At 38.3% G+C, this 12569-nt stretch overlaps 1 protein-coding gene across 2 annotated transcripts in view; it reads right to left on the bottom strand.

Annotated features, from left to right (window-relative positions):
• camta1a (calmodulin binding transcription activator 1a) overlaps positions 1-12569 on the bottom strand; it is a 301590-nt gene that overhangs the window by 273530 nt on the left and 15491 nt on the right. The gene's annotated exons all lie outside the window — the stretch shown is intronic.

A 12569-nucleotide genomic window follows, 5' to 3' on the forward strand; every position in this document is an offset into this window, starting at 1 on the left:
TGGGAATCAGAGTGCTGTGTCAGACACATTGGCTATCTGCAATGTACATTCATTCAAATAAGTTTCAGGTTCAGTGCTTTACAAGCTCTGAAATATAGGGGATTAAACAAGCTGCATATCTTGAGGTACTGCACTGGAAATATTTAACGTAAAAATCATGTCAGTGTAACTCTTTAATTAAAAACTCCTTCATATCAATCGGAAGCTTTATGTCATCTGTTTAATGCCGTTTCTGATTCTGCTCCAGCGTATATAGCACAAGTAGCAGCAGAAACCATATACTACAATTTGTACCATTGCTCCACTTTGTAGTACCTGCTACTGAGTGGCTCACAATCAGCTTCCCTGCAGCAACTCCATAAACTTCGCCTGCCGGAGATATTTTTCAAATAGGCTGCACAGATCACTCACTCAGAAGATAGAAAAATGCACTAGTACAGAATATAATCAAAGGAGGGAGCTGAGCAATAAAATAAACACCTGAATCTGCTGTCACTCATCATTTCAGTGTCCAATTTCTTCCAAGTTTAGTATAATTCATTCTGCAAAAATGTTTTGTCCTCAACGTTTATTCGTTTTGGGCTTATTCAGGAAATCATTTCTTTGTAGGATTTATGAGACTTCTGCAAAAAAGCAACTTTTTTCACATTCAGGTGAGAAAAACAGAAGAAGAGCACAATGTGGAATGTGTCATTTGTGTTCTATGAATGGCTTCACAGGAAAAAAAGGATGCTTGAAAAATAACAGAATAGAATGACCTATCACTTTAAACAGCCGTTAGAAGGCAAACCTACTGAGAGCTTCCTTATTCTGCAACTTTATCCGTGTTAAAAAGGTTTTTAAGAACTTGCTCAGTCCGGGATCTGGGACCTGTGGGATGGATCATTATGTCCTTGTCAGCTTTATTTTTCAAATTCAGTCAGTTTTATTGATGTGTAAACATCTCGAAGAGAAAAGGGACTTCACATACTGCCCAGATGAACAAAGAGCCCAAGGACATCTAACCAAGAGGACGCCTGAATCCTGCTGGACCAGAATCCTATGAGCTGCCTGAATAGGCAGCTTTGATAAGAAAAAAACAATGAACTTTCTGGGAATAACCTTTGATACTGTGATTCACTGAAATACAACCCAAAAGGTCAGAGCGACCTATGTCGGATTAATGTTATAATGTAAGATATATATTTTAACCACACTATTGATATAAAAATAAATGAAATAAACTGTATATATTCGCTAGGTTAGAATAAGAATTTTGTATTTGTGGGACTGCATGTGCAGGCAAATATATTTCGAAACTTGATTTTTATTTCTCTGTATTATAAAAGAATTGTAGAATAGACAGTTCAACCCATACTACATGCAGTTCACACTAATACAATCCATATTAATATTTAGCATGACAGGTGATTTTAGGGTGGATTGTGCCTTTAAAATATTCATAATTGTCCTTTCCTAAGTCAGATTCTTACTTAAATCAAGACCGGACTCATAAACATCTCTGATTTCATGCAAACACCTTGTTATTTAGTCACCCTTGCTTTTAGATGGAAGCGCCAGGTTTTATACAAGAGAAAATGACAGCTCAGTCAGCTGTGCATCCACAGTCGTGTCAACCTGCCAAATGCTCAGGTTCCTCGTCTTCGAAATTTTATAAATGCTTTAACACATGCAGCCAGAGAGCTAAAAATAAAAAATGTAAGATGGACAGCGAGTGGCTTCATTAAACACAGGTTTACCCATATTAATAAGAGCTGCGACTTTCAGCTAAACAGCCTTTTTGGTTTAGCAAAAATGATTATTAAAGATATTTAAGGATGCATAAATGCAAGAAAACGTTTGCATTTTAAGGCCGTCCCTGCTGCTTACAAACAAGGTCAATGATAGCCCTAGTTCTAGTTCCCCGCCTTTGACAATGAGAGAGGGTTTAATCAGATGAAGGCCTAATGCAGCAGGGCTATAGAGGCGCTGCCATGCCTGGAGCTGTCCATCAGATAGAAAAGGGCATGATGGGCTGGGATCCAAACAGGCCCACAGAGAATCCCAGCCTGCTGTTGTTGCTGGCTCCTCATTCTCAAGGACCTTTAGAGATCAAAGACCAACACACAACAAGAGAGACAGCAAGAGAGAGACGGAGATAGAGAGAGATGGACCAAAGAAAGTGAGTGCGGTAAGCAGGAAGGATGCCATGAATCGGAAGAACCCATGTGGCCTTCAGTGATTACCCGAACACCAGGCCTCCTACTGAGTCCAAAGAACAGTCAAAGGGATTTCCTGGAGAACGTCTGTGAAACATCCACTCTGAGTCAGGGCAGCCTCCTCCATCCGGTGCCAGATGAAGTATCTTCCGACCTCAACTCCATCCTAACATGTTACACTGTGGAAATGATGTGCTCCTTTGATACTCTAAAAAAAGATCCTCTTTCCTCTGAGGAATCGTTGAAGTAGTCTCTCTCTCTCCCTGCTTTCACTCTCAACAAAAATAAAAAGATACATGGTGTTCTTCTGCCGGCCAGCGCTGTTGTTTAACCTTGGTGAAATACAAAATGGGACAAGCAGCAGAGCCGAACAAATACCGAGCTACATGAAGCGTTACGAAACAACTTAGAACATCTAAAAATGGACAACAAAAATATAAGCGAAAGGGCAGGCATCCCGAATATGAACTCAGCCCGAGCTCTGTCCAGAAAAGGAACAATTTTATTGGAGAATTCCAAAAGGAGTTCCTCTGAAATGGTGTTTGTTAGGATGTACGTACTCCATCAGGGGAGTGGTGCGCTTAAAATGTACATCCAGTCTGGTCAGTAACCACGGGGGAAGGACAAAATACCAGACATCATACAAAACTGTATAATACTGTCAAAAAAAAAGAGCCTCGACATAAAAAAACAACCTCATCATGGAAGCTTATAAAGACTGTCAGAGGTGGTGATTCAAATCTCTGAGTTTATTACAACTAGTGTCACAGTATCACATTTTCACTTTATAATTATTACTATCGTGTCTATAAGAATTGATATTATCAGTAATTTTAGTAATGCTATCAGTCAATTTAATCTGAAACTTAGTTTAATGTGTAAAATATGAGTCTAGCATTTACACTAAATGGATAGTGAGAAGGCAACCTGGTGAAATTATTTAGGAGTAGCTGGGTTATTTACACAGTATTATCATTTGTGTATTATTTACAAGATATCAATATTTTATTTCTTAAATATCACAGTTATTGTAGTGTCTGTACATCACAGCATCCCTGACTACAACTATTTAACTTTTTTTTTTATTTTTACAAACAATAGACTGACTATTCTTGAGAGAAAAAAAGCTTTTCTAACGCACATATATTTTCTTAACTCCTATAATTAGCTATTTCTGCTATATAATATAAACTAATGACAATAGTGAAAGAGATCAGGGTTTGCTTCCTAAATCCCATCTGTTGTTATTTAAAAAATCTGTATGATAACACATCACAAGTTTTGTGAAGCCAGCACACCAACATTCCCACTATACTCTGCCATCTAATGTGTCTACGCCACTTGACATTGTCTGTATTGTTGCCTCTTTACAGTCTGGTGCAGGGGTATAAAACTTTATTTCTTACAAAGGCTACTTTACCTGAGATACACTGCAGAGCATCAAACTGAGCCTTGCTCTACTCTCAATTCTTTTTTAAGATTTGATGTCAGGCTGAAAAACTTGATTGTACAGTCGGCGGTCCCAAAGCATTAAGCGCACTCGTTGAACAATATAGCACTGGTCATGAACAATACGTTATTCTAAGTAATATGCATAATTCAAGATAGAGTAATTTCATAGCTTACCAGGCGCAGCAGCGGCCCTCTTGGATGCCGCAATCTCCTGACACCCTTCTGACAGAATGTTAAACCACTTTTTTTTGTATTCCACTGGGTCCAAATGACAAGAGTAAAGCTGGCACTAATTTTGTTTGCAATCTCTTCCCATGCATCTTTTTTTGTCTAATCTGTCATTCCGGTACTACATTTCCCTTTTTATTATATGTTTTCTCTGATGTACGTCCTCTGTGTGCAGCATATTTTCCTCCAAGCTCTAATTTGGTTTTCTTTTTGTTTCCATTTTGGCCAATTTCCTATAATTTCTTTTCTATTTAAATGGTTAGAGGCTGCTTGTTGTTAATTTCATATCTGTTAATTGCTGCTAGAGATAAAGACCAAAAAAATCATACAGATGATGTTCTTTTTGTACAATAAAGGCTTTTTCTAAATATCATATTATCAGAGAAATGTACTTATTTTAAGAATAAAATAAGTTGTGAGTGCAGCAGCTCTCTTAAATCCCCTAGTGAAGATACTTTGCTTGATTAAGAAAGTTTATATGCATAAATGCCACTGACGTATCATCCCAAATTAATGAAAGTCAAAAAACACTGTCCCTCCACAAATCCTTATGGACAAATTCCCCAAATGCTCCAGCGCCATCAGCAGAAAAATATACTATATTGTATACAAATATTCAGTTTAAAAAAACATATCAGCTTTCAAGTATGCTTTTAAAAGTTCCAAGAGCCTACTCAGATTACATACATATTAGAGTGAATCATGAAAGTGAATATGATAATGCAAATTCCTGCCATTCAATCCCACTCATGGCTGGCAGAACAGAGGTATTCACTCATACGAACATCTACTGTATATGGAACAATATAACAGTTTATTGAAGCAGAGACGCACACATCAAATGCAGAACTCATTTTCCTTTATCTAGTAAATAAAGTTAAACTCCATTACAAAATGGTTCCGCACAGAAAAATCCTGACCCAGCAATTCGGAGAAAAAAAGGTAGGAATCTTTCCGTCTATACCTGAATAGCTTTGCAGCTCAGTGAACACATGAGGGAAAAGGGAAAGAGACAGAAGATAAGAGTAAAAGGAGGGTGACCAGAGGAAGAGAGAGCTGGAAAGAAATCGAAGACACAAGCTGGGTTCAATTTAGAGGCTTCCCACTGGAGACAGAGTGACCTGTATCTGCTACAATAGAGGTCATGCAATTTTGAGTGGATACCCCCGTCTTCAGAGGATACTGAGGACCCCTGCCTTGATGTGCACATCCAGAGGAAAAAGCAAAGGGTCCCTGTAGCATGCGGGACCCCCTCAATGACCTGACTGGTGGGTTCCTATTACAACTGCCTGACTACACCATAGCCTCGCAATTGACACTTCACAGTAAGCTACAACACTAGCAATCAGTAAAGCTATCAAGCTCACAGGAAGTTACTATGAAGTCAGCCATCCAAAGAAACTCTACCAATTCCTTATCATACTGTCTTCTACTCTCAACAGCCAAATGATGAAAAAAGCACCATGAAATATATCTAGTAAACTGCAACTGAGTGGAAACTACAGCAAGATGAAAGTATATGATCACTCCACCCAGACTCAACACAGACATAAATTAGCCTGGATGTTCCTATTAAAAACACTTTGAAAAGAAATAGTGAAAAGTCGTCACAGCAACACTGTGACTGAATAAATGTGTTCTCTGTGCAGGCAGAATAAATTGTGCAGGCATTTTGCCATCTAAGCCTCAACTGAGTAGTTCAATGAAGAGCTGATATAAATAAAATCTGAACCTTGGTTAAGAAAGATCCCCGCAGGACACCCTGCTCTAGCTCTATTCGTTGACATGTTCTCAGTACCTGTTACTGAAGAAACATTATGTGCATCTAACCCAGAATATACAAAAGAAAAAGCAACAAACAAACAAATAAACAAACAAACAAATGGATAGATGGACAAACATGACCTTTAATTTCCACTGATTGCCCCAGAGAAGCTAATGAACATTTCTGTAAACATTTGCAATTGGTGGGAGTCATTTTAATTACTCTCCACAGAGAAAGCCATGCATGGCAAGGAGCTCAAATGAAGATAAACATTTAATCAAGCATGACCTTGTGTTCGATTAGGCGAATTCTCCGAGCACTGACGTCCATAAAAACAACACTGACAGCTCAGATTTCGAGGCGTAATCACACAGATATATCAGAACTGGCAGTAAAGAGTCAAAAACCTTGCAATTTGACCAAGGTAGCCAGATATCTCGAACACAAGTCTTTCTAATCCATAGGAGAAAGCCTTCATCCAGACAGTGTTTTAATGAGGTCAGAGAAAATTCTAAAAGGGATGCTTCAGCTTCACAGCAGGAGTTTCAAGCTAAAGTCTTAAGGCCTGCAGTACACCCCAAACAAAATCTAATTTGTTTTCTTTGCAAAGGCTGAGCTGGTGTTGAAAACAGTGCTATGAATAAATGCAGGCAGACAATTTCAGGACTATTGATGTGTTTATGTATAGCCTTAATTTATCCAGGTAAAATGTCATGACTTTATCATTTCACCCTGTTTTCTCATAATTAGAGTATGAATTATTGAGTTATGGACACAAACATCGTTAGTGAGGTCACAGTGACCTTGACCATTGACCTCTAAAACCTAATCAGTTCACCTCTGAGTGGACCTGAGAATCAAATTTGAGGAAATTCCCTCTAGGCATTCCCAAGATATCACATACATGAGAATTGGACAGACATTAGGTCACAGTGACCTTGATCTTTGACCACCAAACAGTTGATGGACAACCCAACACATAATCCCTTCGTCCACAGCTGTCACTGCTATGGAGCCATAAAAAGGTACCTTTTTATTTAATTCAATAAAAAAGTTTAGGAATTACAATTTCAAAAAGTACTGTTTTCCTGCCCCCTTTAACATCCCCTAATCTAATAACACACACATCAACTGGAGGAGGTTGCACAGAGTTTCCTGCCCCACCTTGCCTAAAATAAAAAGTGTGTCTCGGCTAATGCCACAAGTAAATGATTATTTTATGAATTTTTTTGTGAAATATGATATTCGACTTCCAAAGCTTCAGGGAACCGGAAAAAGGCCATGTAGTTAATTGTTTGGACTGTCATCTAGTAACTAATAGCATTAATAACAGGATTAGTCGCATCAGGATCTGTCTGATTTGGCTCAGCATCGTACATTCACTTAAAGTGATTAATCAGAGCAGCACTTTGCTGTTTTTCTTAAAGTTCCTATAAACCAGCTGGAGTTGTATCATCAGTGGGAGTGATCAGACTAAAGGCAGCACTTACCACCTCCTCTAAACAGTTTCCTGGGCTTAACTCTGTTGCAAGACACAGTTAGAGAAGATATGCTCAGAGAAAAATAAAGGGCGAATATAAAGGACGAAAATGATTGCGATAAAAATACAAAGTCACATGACATCGGCAGGTGACAATGTAATAATGGATGAACAGTAAACGTGCAGAAAATTTGCAAGAAATTTAACAAAACTCAAAAGTAAAAGCATACTGCTGGACTGAGAATAATCTGGAACAGACTAGAGATAACATGGTGAAGTGCAATCCAATAGTCAAGAATTACCTTTTTCACTGTGAAAAAAATTCTCCATGTTATCCTTTCATATTTTAAATTAAAATATTTTTTGTTAAAAAGAGTCATTACTGTTTTCAAAGAAAGGATGAATGAATAAGAAAATAGGCTATTCAATTCCTCCCGTAATTGTATTTAAGAGTGTGCATTGTTGCATAAAATCTTAACAGCAGGATCCAAGATAACAGAGTGGCATAGAGCAGGTTAACACAAATTATGTTTTAGTCAGAGATAAGGAGTGAATGATCGCACCACACTGCATCCAATTGTGCCTGTCATTACAGCACCTATCTTACAGTGTTACTGACAGTCTCTCAGGTTTATCAGATCTCGCCTAATTTCATTTGTTGTGGTGTTTGATCACTGCTTCCCTGCCTGTTACGCCCACTGCCCGGTGAGTCCGCTAAGTGTTTCTATAGTGGTGCTCCTGCTCTGTCCTGAGCGGTGGCATATTGCATGTAGGCACCATGCTGTGCTGCTGCTGGCGGTGGCATGAGGCAGAGAGGATTATTCCTGACGACAGGGGCATTAAATGTGTAGCAGGCCGGTGGAGGCCTGAGCTGATGCTCTCTTGTCTGTTTTGGTTCAGCACCAGTTCAGAAGCAGTGCCCTCTAAGCTGAGTGGGAGCTCACAGTACTCAGAGCGTTGTGCCGTTCATTAAAGGCTGAGGGTGTCACACCAGCTTAGGCCCAGTGTCCTCCCTCAACCAAGGCTTCATGCTGTACTCCTCTCTGCCTCTGCTTTTTAAGACTGAGTGACTAGGAATTCTCCAAAAATTGGCAAATTTTCTGTTTGTCAATGCCTTATAATGTCACACATTTGAGCCACTTGTTAAAACTCAGCAAGGTTTATGTCTGCAAGGAGGCTAACGCTGAGGCGTCTAATCCAGCATGCTGCGGTAGAGAAAATAGTTCTCGCTCTTGTCCTCGGGACTCCGAGTCATAAATGTTGTCATTCAAACTCTGTGCCCACAAGAGCTGCTACAGAAGTACATAGTTAAGGGGCAAAATCAAACTGAATAGCAGAAAAGTCTAGCCTAAATAAAATCAGCTCCTTTCTTTGACTGGTAGTTTCCCAACGGATGATACACTTGCTTTGAATCCGATAATAATACACAGCCACAGAATCAGAGCTCTAAAGTGAACCAAAGAGCAAGAAGTCCATCTTGAAAATAGCACTGGTAAAATTGCAATTCTCCAGCAAATCTCAAGTCCTGCAACCTTCACACCAGCGTAACCAAACATCAGGCTGACTCTGTTTGATCTTGAAAGGGATATAAGCCTAAAGCCGTTCCTGTGTGAGATGTCCTCCTTTAAAGAGATTCTAATCTCAACCGAAATGTCTAGCAAAATAGAGGTCATCGTGCCAGAGCACCGAGCAGACAATAGCACTTGGCTGCAGACCTGAGAGGAATTCTATGAGGATTTGTTCCTATGTGTCTCACCTGAAAGACATGGGGACATCAATGGCTGAAAGAGCAGTAACACAAACACGGTAAATATAGACTTCGTGGAAGTTTCCTGTTTTGCAGTTTACCAATAAAGTGGCTTGTCTCACTTTAACAGATGATAAGTCACAAAAATGTCAGATAATTTGCACTTCTTTTTTTAAAATTCCAATCATGACTTCCTTTTGTCTTTCTTTCAATGTTTCAATTGTTTTTCCTCCGTAAATTCTCAAGCACTGCCAGGTACTTCTCTCCCATTGATAATTTGAAGGCTGATAGCATATCCGTACCTTGCACGCTGCTCATAATTCAATGACGAGAGTACCATTCAACCCTCTAAACTCCCATCCCCTCCCTTGAATTTTGATTCGATTGGTTTATCTAATTTTCCAGTAAATGCTTGAAATGTATTCCTGCACACCTTTTTCTCATGAAACTACACGGGGGAATCATGAGAATGAGATAGAAATGAATAGTTCTGCATTAGCTTCACTTCACCTCACCGGCAACACCACATCCCCCACACTTACTCTCCTTCAAGATTAAAGTTTCCAAGCAGCAAGTTGTATCCTCAATCATTTTCCATCCAAAAGCAAAATGAAGTGTGCATCTCTTCTTGAATGAAACTGAGACAGAATCATCCCAGGTTTGAACAAGGTGCAAATAATGTAAAACTGCAAAAAGTGGTTGGCACGGGAAAGGAACAATAGACACTTCATGATTATTCCTTCATGCTGAAAATGTGACTTTCAAGTTGTTTTGCATTCATGTCGGGAATACAAATAATGCCTTCTTGGAGTTCCAGTGGACACGTGTACAAAAAAAGAATAGCTACGTGATAACCTGGCTACAATGGAGAGATTTGCTGATGATGTGATTAACTATGAAGCTAAATAAATATATTTATTTTTTCCAAATAGCTGATTTCTAAGTATCCTCTCCAAAACAATACAAGTTGTTGTTGTAGAGGAGTCCTTTGGTTTAAAATAATCCTTTTTTTTTTTACCAAAATACACCCACAAACCCAACAGTTAACTCTACAATGAGACAAAATGTATTACTAATATGCACAAGAACCAATTTCTAGCTAATAACTAGGGCTACACAATTATTCAAAATGATCATTTTAATTATATTATTTGTTTAAATTAATATTCAAATTCCAATATAGACTAGTGCAATATGCAAATTGTAGGAGTCACAATATATTTTAAAGGTAAAATATGTGTCAAAATAATACACAGAATTGTTGTGCTGCAGAATGTCCTGGTCTCTGAATCATGTTCTACAGACTTAAGAAATTATATTTACCAATACAGATCATTTAATATATTTTTCAATGAAAATGAATAATGATGAAAAATAATCATCCCTTCCGAGATTATGAATCATAGCAAAATTGCAATATTATTCAAAATAATTGCAATTAGATATATTTTCCTAATCATGCAGCCCTATTAATAACCGCCTGAGCTATTATGCAAATAGAATGGACCTCTGCTATGTCCATGTTATATTACCTGACCAACCACAACAGTTTTCAAACATAGAGCATTGTGCCTGGACAAAATATATGATATCAGATGGGTATTAGCAGCTCTAACCTACCAGACTGCTGAGATTCCTTGTACGTAAAAAGTGGGAAATTAGTGCATTAAGCATGCTGAGCTAGTGCCAGAAATATGCACAGAATTGATGAGGTGTCACTTTCACTAAGAGTCACACAATTGCACCGACAAGGAGCCTCTCTGATCCCTCCCTTCCTGCCTGTCTGCTACCAATGAGGCACAAACCTTCTGATTTGCATGGTCTGCACAAAAAAAGAAACGTCCTTGATTTTAGGAAAGGTTGCCTTGCTCTCTTCAACCATGGAAAACACTATTGGCATGCATACCAAAACACCACTTGAGCTGTTTGGGGTTTTTTGGGGGGGATCATTTTTGTCCAGTAAACATCCAGAATCTGCAAAAACCAGTATCACAACAACATGGTGCTATTCCTGAAATATGTCTATTATGATTAAATTTGGTAATAAATGACAAGACATGCTAACAACTGTAGCCGACAGCATTTATCCCCAGCAAATGCTTAGACTTACATTTTGAGATCAATTTCAAAGCCATGTTAATTAATTTAGACTGCTAGCAGCACAATGCAGGTCAGACAGGGCAAACAAGTTACAACATCAGCCAATTAGAAACACACAAGCGTTATACATTTTTTTCATAACTAGGGCAGGGTTTGTGAGCAAAGATATGACAGATGGGGATTTGGATGGAGACCGCAATTGATGTACAGTGTAAGAATAAGTGTATTTCTTGCTGTCGTAATCACCGCTGTAATTGTGTCTTCTTCTACAGAGACACATCTTTACCACAGATGAATGAATCCCTTCATCTATTTTCTAAAATATATTGACTACATAAAAAGTTGGCGAAAATATGATTTAACTGTATGTCAATGACAGATTGTCTTTTTGAATATCCTGTTCCTTAGAAACCAGCCTGTCTGGTGCCTTATCATCTGGTTGTTTTTCAGTCAATTAACTTTCATCACTGCAGATGACTATATTTATATGGTCACAATGTGTTAATCAAAAGCATGGATGGTTGATTTTCGCATATTAGTTTTAAGATTTGTCATGGTGTGTATTTAGGGCTAATTGCTACCAGTTATTCTCAGAAAAGAACAACCAGTTTCTCATCTATCAATAGAGGAAACAAAAGAGATAAACTCATCAACCTGTCCCCTGATAAAAAAAGAGCAGGTTGGCAAATGAGGCAAATTAAGCAAAAAGGGTACAGGAATACAGTATCACATGTTTAAGACTTGAATATATGTTGGTCCCTTTAGTAAAATAATGCTAAAGTAAAAGAGTTTATACGTGTTTGGATCCTGAAGACTGTTTTGGGCTGTATTCCAGTGTTATTTGTGCATTTAGCAAATTACTTCGCAAAATTACAGATGAAATGATGCATCTAGATTTAGGCAGCAGGAACTAATTCTGCAGTTCCATAAATCTACAAATTCCTCTATAAAACCTATTTGAACATGTGTAACTTCACAAACACCAAACAAGACACCAATATTTTGAACTGATTAAAGTTACTTAAAAAACAAAACTCAAAATGTCCTTTAGGCCTTTAAGAAAAAGGAAAATCATAGCAAAGGGCATCTGTGACATCTTCTTACAGAAGCTAAGCGTTTTGGGATTTGATTTACAAGAGAGAAAATGTAAAGTGGTGCGTTATCTTCCCTAATGTGATGCAAATATGAAATGCGAGACACCTCGAGCTTTCACAGCACCAATGTTAAACACTGTTTACGTTTAAATCGAGAGCCCCTCATAATGCTTTCTAAATACGGCAGCGGTGAAGTTTTGTGAATAAGACTCAACATGCAATTGACTTTAACCTTTGATTCCTGCCAAACAGGGCTTCCTCGCAGAATGAGTAGTGGCAAATCCATAGCAAATATAAACTGCAGGATGAGATAGACATATTACAACTGCCTCAGTTTAAACGTGAAGAGGGAGAGAAGGTTTTTTTGTGTTTGGGGGTTTATTCTTATCAATGTACTCTTCAAGCAAAGAACATACTGTATCGATATTAAAAGGTTTCGTTTCCCATGCAAAGCCCAGTGGCAATGACCTCTCTCTTGTGATGCACATAAAATATAAAACATTTC

This window comes from Centropristis striata, chromosome 5 (genome assembly GCF_030273125.1).
Source record: "Centropristis striata isolate RG_2023a ecotype Rhode Island chromosome 5, C.striata_1.0, whole genome shotgun sequence".
Taxonomy (NCBI): Eukaryota; Metazoa; Chordata; class Actinopteri; order Perciformes; family Serranidae; genus Centropristis; species Centropristis striata.